Below are 11,699 nucleotides of genomic sequence, written 5' to 3' on the forward strand. Positions count from 1 at the left end.
AGGGACTGCTCGGTCATTTGTTGCCATAACAACCCATTCAGGGAGGCCAGTGGGCCCGGGGGAGGCTATTCCCGAGGCCCAACCCAACCGATTTAAGGCTAGCTCTCAGCGGCCGGCTCTTCGACCCTCCCTCCGGATCGCTCCGGCCGCTGAGGCGCTCTGTCAATCACCAGCCCTTCCGGCAGCCAGGCGGCCGCAGCGGAAAGCCAGGGCTGAACCGAGAAGGGGCGCTTGGCGCGCCCCGCCTACCCCTGGCGCGTCCTGCGACTCAGGTGCTCCCGAGAGCCTGGGCGGGCCCCGCTGTCGCGGCCGACCGTCCCCTCCCAGAGCCGAGGGCCAGAGGGAAGCGCCGGCTTCACCCGGAAGCTCGGGAAGAGCTAGACTCGGCCCCGGCGCGCCGCTTTCCACTGCCACAGACGAAAAACACCTCAGCTGGCTGTCTAGAGTTGAAGCCCTTGATTTAGAAGGTGTGTGTGAGAGAGAGAGAGAGAGAGAGGAAAAGAGGAAGGCTTTTTTCTATGAGGCATGTGGAGGAGATATTTGGGAACCCAGTCCTGAGTTCTAGGAAAGCTTTCTCACTATAGCCTCACCCAGCCCCGAGCCGATAGCCCCTTCGAAACACCCCTAGGGTTCGCAGTTTGGGTCACCTAAGAAATACTACATAAATACTTGAAAGAATCTTTTCCCAGGTTTCTAAAGTCCTATTTGGAGGCTGGAAATGACGCAAAACACAGAGCATTCAAGTGCGGAGGAGCTGCCACAGAACACAATAAATGGTGGGTTTTGTTTTCGTTGAGTCGAGATAGTAATCTAAATGTAGGCTGGGGAAAAAAATAGGTATTAATTACATAAAATGTGCATTGCCCTCAGGCTACTAGGCTCTGCAGAGGTACTTGTTCCCCAGAAGAAACTGCTCTTAAAAATGAAGTAATTCCTTTATTTGTCCTATGTAGAGTTAACATTTTCGTTTCTGTTTCTTTTTGGGGTTTTTCAGCAGCTTGATTGAGGTTTATTGATACATAGTAGCACATATTTAAAGTGTACAAGATTGTTTTGACATGTGTTTTTCATTTCTTCCTAACGTGATACCGCAAATGAATGAAAGCCTAGGGAGGAGAACTTATTTTTTGTTATTTGAAGCTACTAAATATTGTTGAATAAGTATTTATGAATCTCAATACCATTGTTAGTGATGATTCTTAGTTATAATAAAGTTGAGAAATTGTCAAAGTTCCTCTTTTCTCAAGGCACATGTCCGCAGTAAAACAGCCCTTCTAATAGTTTTCCTTGTAATTTTAAAGCTGAACTTAGTTACTAAACTTTTAGTTACAGAAAATACCTTGTCTTTCCTTATTTTTTAAATCATCTTAACAACCAAGTGAACGTTTAAAAAATAAAAATAAGTTTTCATAGCTCTGATTTGGCTTCTATTGTGTCCCTCCGAAGCTACACAGAGAGTAAACAGTATATGCTTAGCATATAAATCAGCAAATCTATGTACCCACAAAAGACGGGGAAAACTCAAGAGTGTTATACAATCGTATTTAAATTGATTTAAATACTATTTACAAGAATACACTTTTACTTTATGTACTCCAAGAACGAGATCATCAGTATTTTTAAATATACAAATGAATGCATGAAACTTCTCCCGTGACAGATTCAACGCCAGTTCTTTTAATGCTCTCTGCACCTACATTAAGCCCATCTCTATGCTAGGTTCATCGGTGACCATGATAGGCGCTGGGCCTGGCCCTTATCATACTTACAGCCCAATTATAATCTCATGGAATAAAATGGAAAAAGTACTACACCTGACCAGGAAACAGTGGGTTTCCCAGAGCTATTGTAAAAAATCAAACCAACTGGTTATTGTTTCTTTCCTTTTCTTTCTTTCTTTTTCTTTTTTTTTTGAGGAAAATAATTAAACTCCTCCCTTGGTTCACAGTGTTTACAAGAGGACTTAACTCTTCCCCAAAAAAACCTCTGTCTTAGGAAATCAGGTACCTTTTTGATGTAAATGATGTCATCACACTAAAATGTATATACTAAACATAGAACGGAGAAGGCAATGGCACCCCCCTCCAGTACTCTTGCCTGGAAAATCCCATGGACGGAGGAGCCTGCTAGGCTGCAGTCCATGGGGTTGCTAAGAGTCGGACTCGACTGAATGACTTCCCTTTCACTTTCCACTTTCAGGCATTGGAGAAGGAAATGGCAAACCACTCCAGTGTTCTTGACTGGAGAATCCCAGGGATGGAGGAGCCTGGTGGGCTGCCGTCTATGGGGTCTCACAGAGTTGGACACTACTGAAGCGACTTAGCAGTAGCAGTAAACATAAAAAGTCAAAAGGAAATACGAGAATGAGAATTAAAAAGCAACCCCTTTATAAACAGATAATTAGCACTTCCAGCAGGTGAAATATTATCTTTAACATGTGAATCCAGTTTGTATAAATAATATGCAGGGATAATATTTACAGTATATATATATATATGAGTATATGTGTGTGTGTGTGTGTGTGTGTATGTTAGTTGCTCAGTCATGTCCAACTCTTTGCAACCCCGTAGACTGTAGTCTACCAGGCTCCTCTGTCCATAGGATTCTACAGACAAGAATACTGGAGTAGGTAGCCATTCCTTTCTCTAGGGAATCTTCCCGACCCAGGGATCGAACCCAGGTCTCCTACATTGCAGGCAGATTTCTTTACTGTCTGAGCCACCAGGGACAGCCCCGTGTGTATGTATATATGTAAAATATTTGCATATTTTAATTATATGTATGTATATGATTGCTCAAGGGCTTCCCCAGTGGCTCAGTAGTAAAGAATCCACCTGCACTGCAGGAGATACAGGAAATGCAGGTTTGATCCTTGGATCAGAAGATCCCCTGGAAAAGGGCATGGCAACTTACTCCAGTATTCTTGCCTGGAGAATCCCATGGACAGAGGAGCCTGGGCAGGCTATAGTGCATAGGGTCGAAAAGAGTCAGAGGTGACTGAAGCAACTTATCACATGACTGCTCAAAACATGAAGAAAATTTGTATCCACTTAAAACATTCTTTGTTATTTAGACATTTTACAATCATAAAAGTAATGCATGCTTATTCTTAAGAATTCAAGTACAAATATATAAATAAAAAATGAGGGACTTCCTTGGTAGTCTAATGCCTAAAACTCCACACTCCCAAGGCAGGAAGCGGGGTGCGATCCCTGGTCAGAAAACTAGATTCCCACATACCACAGCTAAGACTCTGAATGCTACAACGAAAGATCTTGAATGATGCAACTAAGATGGAAGATCCTGAGTAGTGCAACTGAGACCAAGTGTGGCCAAATAATTAAATAAATGTTAAAAAATGAAAGAAAGTTCCACTTTCTGCTCTTGGCCACAAGATAATTACTGTTCAGTATATAATGTATTTTCCATGCCTTTTTCAATGAACGTATAATAAATATGATATGTACACTATATTATATTTGATCTTGACAAAAATGGGTCCATTACTTTTCAAACTCAAAGTATAATGGACATCCTTTCAAGAGCAGACCTAAAACTATGTAACTCAAAGTATTTGTTTTTAAAGTTTATGGCTTAGAAATATAGCTCTCAAGAATAAAGCAATTCTGGTATTTCTAAACGAAGTTCTAAAACTGGCGTATAGTAAATATTCAAAGAACACTTGTTGACAAACCCAAACTTTCGATTTCAGTTTCGCCTTGTTTGTCCACTGTTGTATTCCACTAGCTGAAATAGGCAAATACAAGGTCAGCTGAGAACCTAGGCTGAGGCTGGACTTGATGATATGGAGTTGAGAGATAATCAGGGGGAAGAGGCTGACAATTCGAATGATGTGATCACCATGTTCCAAAAATCAGTTCATAGTTTGGGGTCTTAGAAATTTTGCCAACACCTCTACTTTTAGCAATCTTTTCACTTGTTTGCAGAAAAATATGATGATATAATTTCTCAATTTAAGTTTTACTCCCATATATTTATTTTTAACCATTCAGCATTTCTTTCCAATTGTGCTTGAAAAAAGCAAAAGAATATGCAGCAAATATATACTAACAGAAAACCTCCAAAATGTTATTTCATAACAGATTATAGGTAGCTAGATTTTCTTGCTAAAAAGTTGATTTTTTTCATTAGTCCACTCAACATGGCCCCTGCTTTCATGGAGATAGTTACATTGTATATGTGCTCAAATGCTCAGTTGAGCCCCACTGGTTGGAACCATATGGACTGTAGCCCACCAGGCTCCTCTGTCCATGGGATTCTCCAGGCAAGAGTACTGGAGTGGAGTGCCATTTCTTCCTCCAGAGGATCTTCCCCACCCAGGGATGGAAGCCTCATCTCTTAGGTCTCCTGCATTGGCAGGCAGAGTCTTTACCACTAGCGCCACCTGGGAAGCCCCATTGTATATATGTAGTCTATATTTTATATATAGAGAGAGAGGAAACAGAAAGAGAGCCATAGTCTGCTGAGTGAGATAAGCAATTAAACCAGCGTGACAAGAGTCTTACCACACAGTGTGACAAGATAGCAACATAAACTGTGAGTGTGAAAGAAGCATGTAAATCAGACTGGAGTGCTCAGGTAAGCCCTCCCTGATTTGTTAACAGTTGACAGTTTTCAAAGGCATGGCATTTGGAAAAAGGCATTCCTAGCAAAAAGACAGGTAGATCCAGGTTTCATGGGTCCCAAAACATACACAATTTGGAGACCTTCTCAGAGAAAAAGAGTGCAATATTATGCATATAAAGTTTTATGGCCTATGTTAAGTGAGGTTTTGCTGATTTCACTGTATGTCCAACCTATTTGAAGTAACCTGTTCAAACAAGGAAATAAATCTCTGAGATCTGCAACTATTTTAAAACAGATCAAAAATATATGTGTAGGAGAATTTATGAGGTAAGAGCAATTGCAAATGGCCTTTTATGAGCTTTGAAGTATAAGAAATAGGAGTCCACTGAAGGATTTTTATTGGGGAGTGGCCAGATTTTTTGTATCAAAAGATAATTCTGTGAGTGCCAGGTCTGGTTAAAAAAAAGTTATTATATTTCTTTTAAATATTTATTTGTATTTTCAAATATATTTATAAATAATCAAAATTATTTCTTTCAAAACTCTTAGGGTTGCCTTTTTTGTGTATTTAAGAAAAAAAAGTGATGCTGCTTAAACAAAGGTAACTACAGTGTAAGTTTCATGGGGTGGAAAGTAGATATACATAATGTAATTTTGACATATAGTTTTGGTTATAAAGTTTACTCTGAGAATTATGTGAATTAGGACTTCCTTGGTTGTCCAGTGGTTAAGAATCTGCCCGCCCATTCAGGAGACATGGATTCAGTCCTATCTCGGAAGACCCCACATGCCAAGGAGCAACTAGACCCATGGGCCACAAGTACTGAACCTGCAATTTAGAGCCCTCGAGCTGCAATTTCAGTATCCCACACACCTAGAGTCCTTGCTTCCCAGCAAGAGAAGCTACTGCAAAGAGAAGCCCGAACACCGCAACTGGAGAGTAGCCCCTGCTCTGCCCATAACTAGAGAAAGCCTTCGCACATCAATGAAGACCCAGCACAGCCAAAAATAAATAAATATAGATTTTAAAAAGGAATTATGTGCTTCAGTTTTAACTGCATCACATTCTAAAATTCATTTCCCAGATTACCTGGTGGCGGAAATTCTTGTGAGTCAAAATAAAAGCCCTGTTCTTCTTAGCACTTAAATCATTTTCTGGTGGTGATTTCTGCTCTGAGAAGCCAGTTCATCTAATTTCAGGACTGTTCTGTGCCAGGAAATAACTTGGGTTAAGGCAAGAACAGAGCCTGTTATCAGGTAAGTGAATTAAACTGAAGGAGTGTGTACTGCATAGAGAAACCATAACTCAGAATAGTGGTTCAAAGCATGGAGTCTGATAAAATAGTTTTACTCCTTTCCCTGTAGCAGTTTCTTAACCCAATGACTCTAAAAAAAATTATCTAACATCTTTGAACTTCTGATTTCTCATATGTAAGAGGGAATTATTGACAAGTCTTACCTTATAAGGTAATTACAAGGATGGAATGAGATGATAGATACTATTGTGGACTTTGTCCTGGTACATTGACCTAGCAATCTCACTTCTAATTCCACACAAAACCAATTTACTCACATTTGGGAAATAAAGCGTGTAGAGCTTCCCAGGTGGTTCAGTGGGTAAAGAATCCGCTTGCAATGCAAGAGAGGCAGGAGACTCAGATTCGATACCTATGTGGGGAAGATGCCCTGAAAGAGGGCATAGCAACCCCTTCTAGTATTCTTGCCTGGAGAATCCCGTGGACAGAAGAGCCTGGTGGCCGCAAAGAGTCGGACACGACTGAAGCAACTGAGCACATGTGCAGCAGGAGGTTATTCATTCCAGCATGGCTTGAAGTAGCAACATACTGAAAACGATTGAAATGTCCATTGTCGTGGGACAGACTAAAATATGGTGAAGTGACAGTTGCTCTGCTGCTGCTGCTGCTAAGCTGCTTCAGTCGTGTCCGACTCTGTGCGACCCCATGGAATATACAGTCCATGGAATTCTCCAGGCCAAACTACTGGCGTGGGTAGACTTTCCCTTCTACAGGGGATCTTCTCAACCCAGGGATCAAATCCAGGTCTCCCGCATTGCAGGCAGATTCTTTACCAGCTGAGCCACAAAGAAAGCCCATACATCTGTGCAATAGAAGGGCAGTTCTCAAACTTTTTAATCTCAAGACCATATTACACTCTTGAAATTTTTTGAGGACCCCAAATATCTTTAGTTTATATGGATTACATATAGTAACATTTATCATTTTAGAAATTAGAACTTAGACATAAAAAATATTCATTTAATATACAATAATAAACCCTTTACATATTAATCTAAAAATATATTTTTTAAAAATTTAAATTCTTTTTGGCCATACTATAAGCACAGCTTGTGGGATTTCAGTTTCCCAACCAGGGACAGAACCTGGGTCCCTCCGCAGTGGAAGCATGGAGTTTCAACCTCTAGACCACCAGGAAATTCCCTAAACACATTTTTTTTCTTTTCTTAAAAATTTATTATTATTGAAGTATATTTGATTTATAATGATGTGTTAGTTTCAGGTGTACAGCAAAGTGATTCAGCTATATATGTATGAATATATATTCTTTCTCAGATTATTTTCCATTATAGATTAATATTTTTATTTTATATTGGAGTATAGTTGATAAACAATGTGATAGTCTCGGGTTACAACATAGTGATTCAATCATACGTATACATATATCCACTTCTTTTCAAATTCTTTTCCCATTTATGTTGTCACATTATATTAACCAATGTTAATACTACATTGGTTTTTAAAAATCAGGGAAACACAATATACACACATAATGATGTACATGTTTGTATGTGCAGATAGTATCACTGGAAGAATATACCAGAGTAACGGGTGCCTTGGACAGGGCAACATGGGAAACAGGGTAAGAAGAAATCTTTTCACTTCATTCTCTTTTTTGCCTTTGGAACTTTCCACCTTATGAAAGTATTAATGAAAAAAATTAAATTTCTTTTTAAAGAAAATGATGATATGTATACATACTTTCCACAAGTCCTGGAAGATGGTTAATGAATTACATATAGTGTCTTTTTATTCTTAGATAAAGCCATTATTCTAAAAGGTTTTTTTTCTTCTATGTTTTTTTTGATGGGAGGGCTACATCATGTGGGATATTAATTCCTCCACCAAGGACTAAACCCACACCCTCTACAGTGCAAGTATGGAGTCTTAACTGCCGGACCACCATCAGTTCAGTTCAGTCGCTCAGTCGTGTCCAACTCTTTGCGACCTGGAAGCCCCTAAAAACTCTTTGTTTTTTTAACAATAGGAAAAACATAAGATAATTAAAAATCTTTTATTCAAATGCACACAGTTTTATTAAGCTGCTTCAGAATTAAATACATGAAATCTAAACATCCTGATAACTGCAGTTACTTTACATCTGTTATCAGAATCAGTTACTTTGCATCTGTTATTAGAATGATCATAACAATCATGGACATAGACAAACAAAAATCTGAAAATAATGTCAATTCAATCACACAGCAAATAAATGAGCTACCTGATCACTCAAACGAAGAAACCTAAGACAAATCAGAAAATTTCACAGAGCCAAATCATCATAAACTTTAAAAAAATTGTTTAATCATTGGCTTGAAAATGTTTTTGCTGCATATCAGTCAACATTAAACTTTTAGAGGCTTTTAACTGCAAATATTTATTTCCTCTCTCACTGATCTGTAGGTTGGATGTGGCTCTGCCAGGCTTGACAGGAATCAGTTAGGCTTGATTCCAGGCTGCTGGTTGAATTCAAGCCTATGCCACATATTTCCTCATTCTCCTTGGACCAGTGGCTACCTGGGACATGTTCTTCTCATGAAGGGTCACCGGAGTCCAGGAGAGTAAACTGAAACATAAGATGCCTCTTGAGATCTCAGCCTGCAACTGGCACACTTGTCATTTTGGCCCACATCTCATTGACCAAACCAAGTTACAAGGCAAATGCATCATAGGTTGGGGTGAGGGGAGATGTCCTCTGCCTCCTCTAGTAGGAGACACTGAAAAATTATATGATAAGTACGTGGATGTAGAACTGTAATACAGGAAGTTCATGAAGCATGGGGAGCAGTGATTCGATCTATCATATCATTTTCAAAGAGTTCAATGTGCTCCTTAATGGCTTAAGAATAATGACTCTGGGTAGATGCAGTCCAAGATACAACACAAAATCTCTGGTCCATAAACAATCTCATCCTGCCGAACTGGTAGCCCCAGTTTCCTTGGGTTGGTAAACATAGACACAAAGAAGTAAATTAAACCCATACTGGAATAATCTGTATACTTGTTGTTTTTCAGTTACTAAGTCATGTCCGACTCTTTGCAACTCCATGGACTGTAGCACACCAGGCTCCTCTGTTTTCCACTATCTCCCAGAGTTTGCTCAAATTAATGTCCTCTGAGTCAGTGATGCTCACTGGCAATACTATCTGTACATATCTGGTATTTATTTGAGAGAGAAGGGAGCAAGATAGTGCAGTAGTATGAGTTTGCAGCCAATACAAGCTACCACCTTCCTCTGGCCCCAGGTTGCCTTCCTCAGCTTTCACCCTTACTGGGTATAGCAGCTCAAAGGTGCCTTTGCCAACACACACTGAATCGTGAAAGACAAGAAGACCCAGCAGCAGGATTTTTGCTGAGTGTGTGGCAAGGCATGAAACCTAAGGCTGGACTAGATGTCAAAGACAAGATCTTGTGGTACATAGGTCAAAACATACTACTTGAATCTTCTAATTTGCATACAATTCATCTTTCCCTCAAGACGTTTGAAACAAGAAATGAAACAAAACTAATTAAAGATGTAAACTATCCTGGACCGCCTCAACTTTGTTTGGACCAAAGTGATCAGGTCCTTGTCCTTCATGCCTAACAGAAGAAAGGGTGTGTCTTCTAGGGGAGAGGAGGTAGTATTTACTCCAATATTTATGGTCTTTTAAAACATTGTCTGGATAACGTCAATTAAAAGACTTGAGAAGAAACAGGGCTGCTGCTGCTGCTAAGTCGCTTCAGTCGTGTCCGACTCTGTGCGACCCCATAGACGGCAGCCCACTAAGCTCCCCTGTCCCTGGGATTCTCCAGGCAAGAACACTGGAGTGGGTTGCCATTTCCTTCTCCAATGCTTGGAAGTGAAAAGTGAAAGTGAAGTTGCTCAGTCGTCTCCGACTCATAGCGACCCCATGGACTGCAGCCCACCAGGCTCCTCCGTCCATGGGATTTTCCAGGCAAGAGTACTGGAGTGGGGTGCCATCGCCTTCTAAAATCAAGAGGAAAAAAATCAATAGAAAATAGAAGCAGATCTATAGACGACCCAGATGTTGAATTAAGATGGAAGAACTTTAATATAACTATTGTAAATACATTAAAATTATTTGATGAACAGAATGAATGAAAGATAAATTTTTAAACAAAGAAATGAATCTCTAAAAAGAATGAACAAAATGGAACTACAGACATAAAAGAAAATATGAATATTTAAATATAGCTCAGTAAATTTATAGCCATTATTTCCCAATCACCTTGATTCAATATGTGAAACATTTTGGTATAGCTGATAGAGACTTGAGAAACACCTTGATCTGGTTAGCAACATAACACTGTAGCTCTAAAGTGTATCATTTTCTCAGCAGATTTGTTTCATTATCTTTCTGTTGAAAAATGTTTAACCTTTTGCAAAAATTCTGTGAATGCACTCTATTTTGGAGTCCTGATCTCCTATATACTGTCACCATGTAGAAAATTTCAGAGAAAGTTCTATTACAAACACAAGTAACTGTTCATTTTTAAAATTGTTTTGACATTTACAGATTAATACAGAAAAATCAACTGCCCTATGATCTTGGAGGAGCCAGGGTTTTCATATGCTCCTGTTTACTCCTTTCCGTTTAAATCAAAGAAAAATTCTGATTGTAAAACATTTTACATGGTCTTACTTTCACCATCCTTGATATATCTTTACTCTCCCTGCTACAATTCCAAGGCCTTAACAATTTCAACCTTCTCTAAGAATATCTGCCTCTGAACCAGAATTGTAACACAATGCCTCAGATAATTCATTCTATACCTTTTATGATATGCTTAAATAATTCTCATTGTTTTAAAATGAGTGGTTTTATTTAAATAAATTGAATATTATATCAATTTAAGTAATTCATTTTTAAAAACTACTGTTTGCAATTTTAGAAAATTTAGCATTTTACAGAATCTGAGACATAACCGTATGGTTTTCAAACAAAAATTTGTGGTTGATTTTTAACTTGTAAAATAATCTTACTATTCATAAATGCTATGCTAAGTCACTTCAGTCGTGTCCGACTCTGTGCAACCCCATAGACGGCAGCCCACCAGGTTCCCCCGTCCCTGGGATTCTCCAGGCAAGAACACTGGAGTGGGTTGCCATTTCCTTCTCCAGTGCATGAAAGTGAAAAGTGAAAGTGAAGGTACTCAGTCGTGTCCTACTCTTAGCGACCCCATGGACTGCAGCCTAGCAGGCTCCTCCGTCCATGGGATTTTCCAGGCAAGAGTACTGGAGTGGGGTGCCATTGCCTTCTCCGACTATTCATAAATATTGTTGCAGTATTTAAGAGAACTGAGAGCTTGGCAGAGTTTTGCTTATAAGGTCAAGCATTTAAAGTGTTTAAAATGGAATGTATTAAATTTACAAATGCAGTTTAAAGGTTTAAAGAAATGCAATTAAGTAATTGTTTGATGAAGATTTGTTTACTCAAGTGAAGTTGATTGCATATTCATTAGGCAATTTTTGACATTTTCTTGATATATAAATAAAATAATTGAAATTATTATGAGTTCAAAGACAATTTTTGAAAATGAAGTTTTTTCAGTTGTCATCTTAATATATTGAATATTAGTTTTTGAAAACTCCCATACTGATGAAGTCTTTTCTGTGTGCAAAGCTCTTGGTTAAAAATTTATATTAACAAAGTCCTTTTTAGGTAATAAAAATGGAAAGTATCTCTGATAATCTGAAATGAATATATCATTTTCTTGTTTAAATACAATAATCAGCCTGTCAGAGACCTTGGAATATACCCTTGACAGCCTCACATTCTTCATTTAGCAAAG

General features: G+C 38.9%; 1 long non-coding RNA gene across 2 annotated transcripts; it reads left to right on the plus strand.

The window, feature by feature from the left end:
- Window positions 1-3: 3 nt before the first annotated feature.
- Window positions 4-10,757, plus strand: LOC133241061 (uncharacterized). 2 transcript variants are annotated; one of them, XR_009734498.1, is made up of 6 exons: window positions 4-467; window positions 690-776; window positions 5,342-5,844; window positions 7,421-7,485; window positions 8,307-8,643; window positions 8,927-10,757. It is a non-coding gene; the product is annotated as an uncharacterized LOC133241061 (long non-coding RNA). The 2 variants fall into 2 exon arrangements; XR_009734497.1 differs by having other exon boundaries at window positions 8,307-10,757.
- Window positions 10,758-11,699: the final 942 nt, after the last annotated feature.

The sequence above is a fragment of the Bos javanicus genome, chromosome 29, assembly GCF_032452875.1.
Source record: "Bos javanicus breed banteng chromosome 29, ARS-OSU_banteng_1.0, whole genome shotgun sequence".
NCBI lineage: Eukaryota > Metazoa > Chordata > Mammalia > Artiodactyla > Bovidae > Bos > Bos javanicus.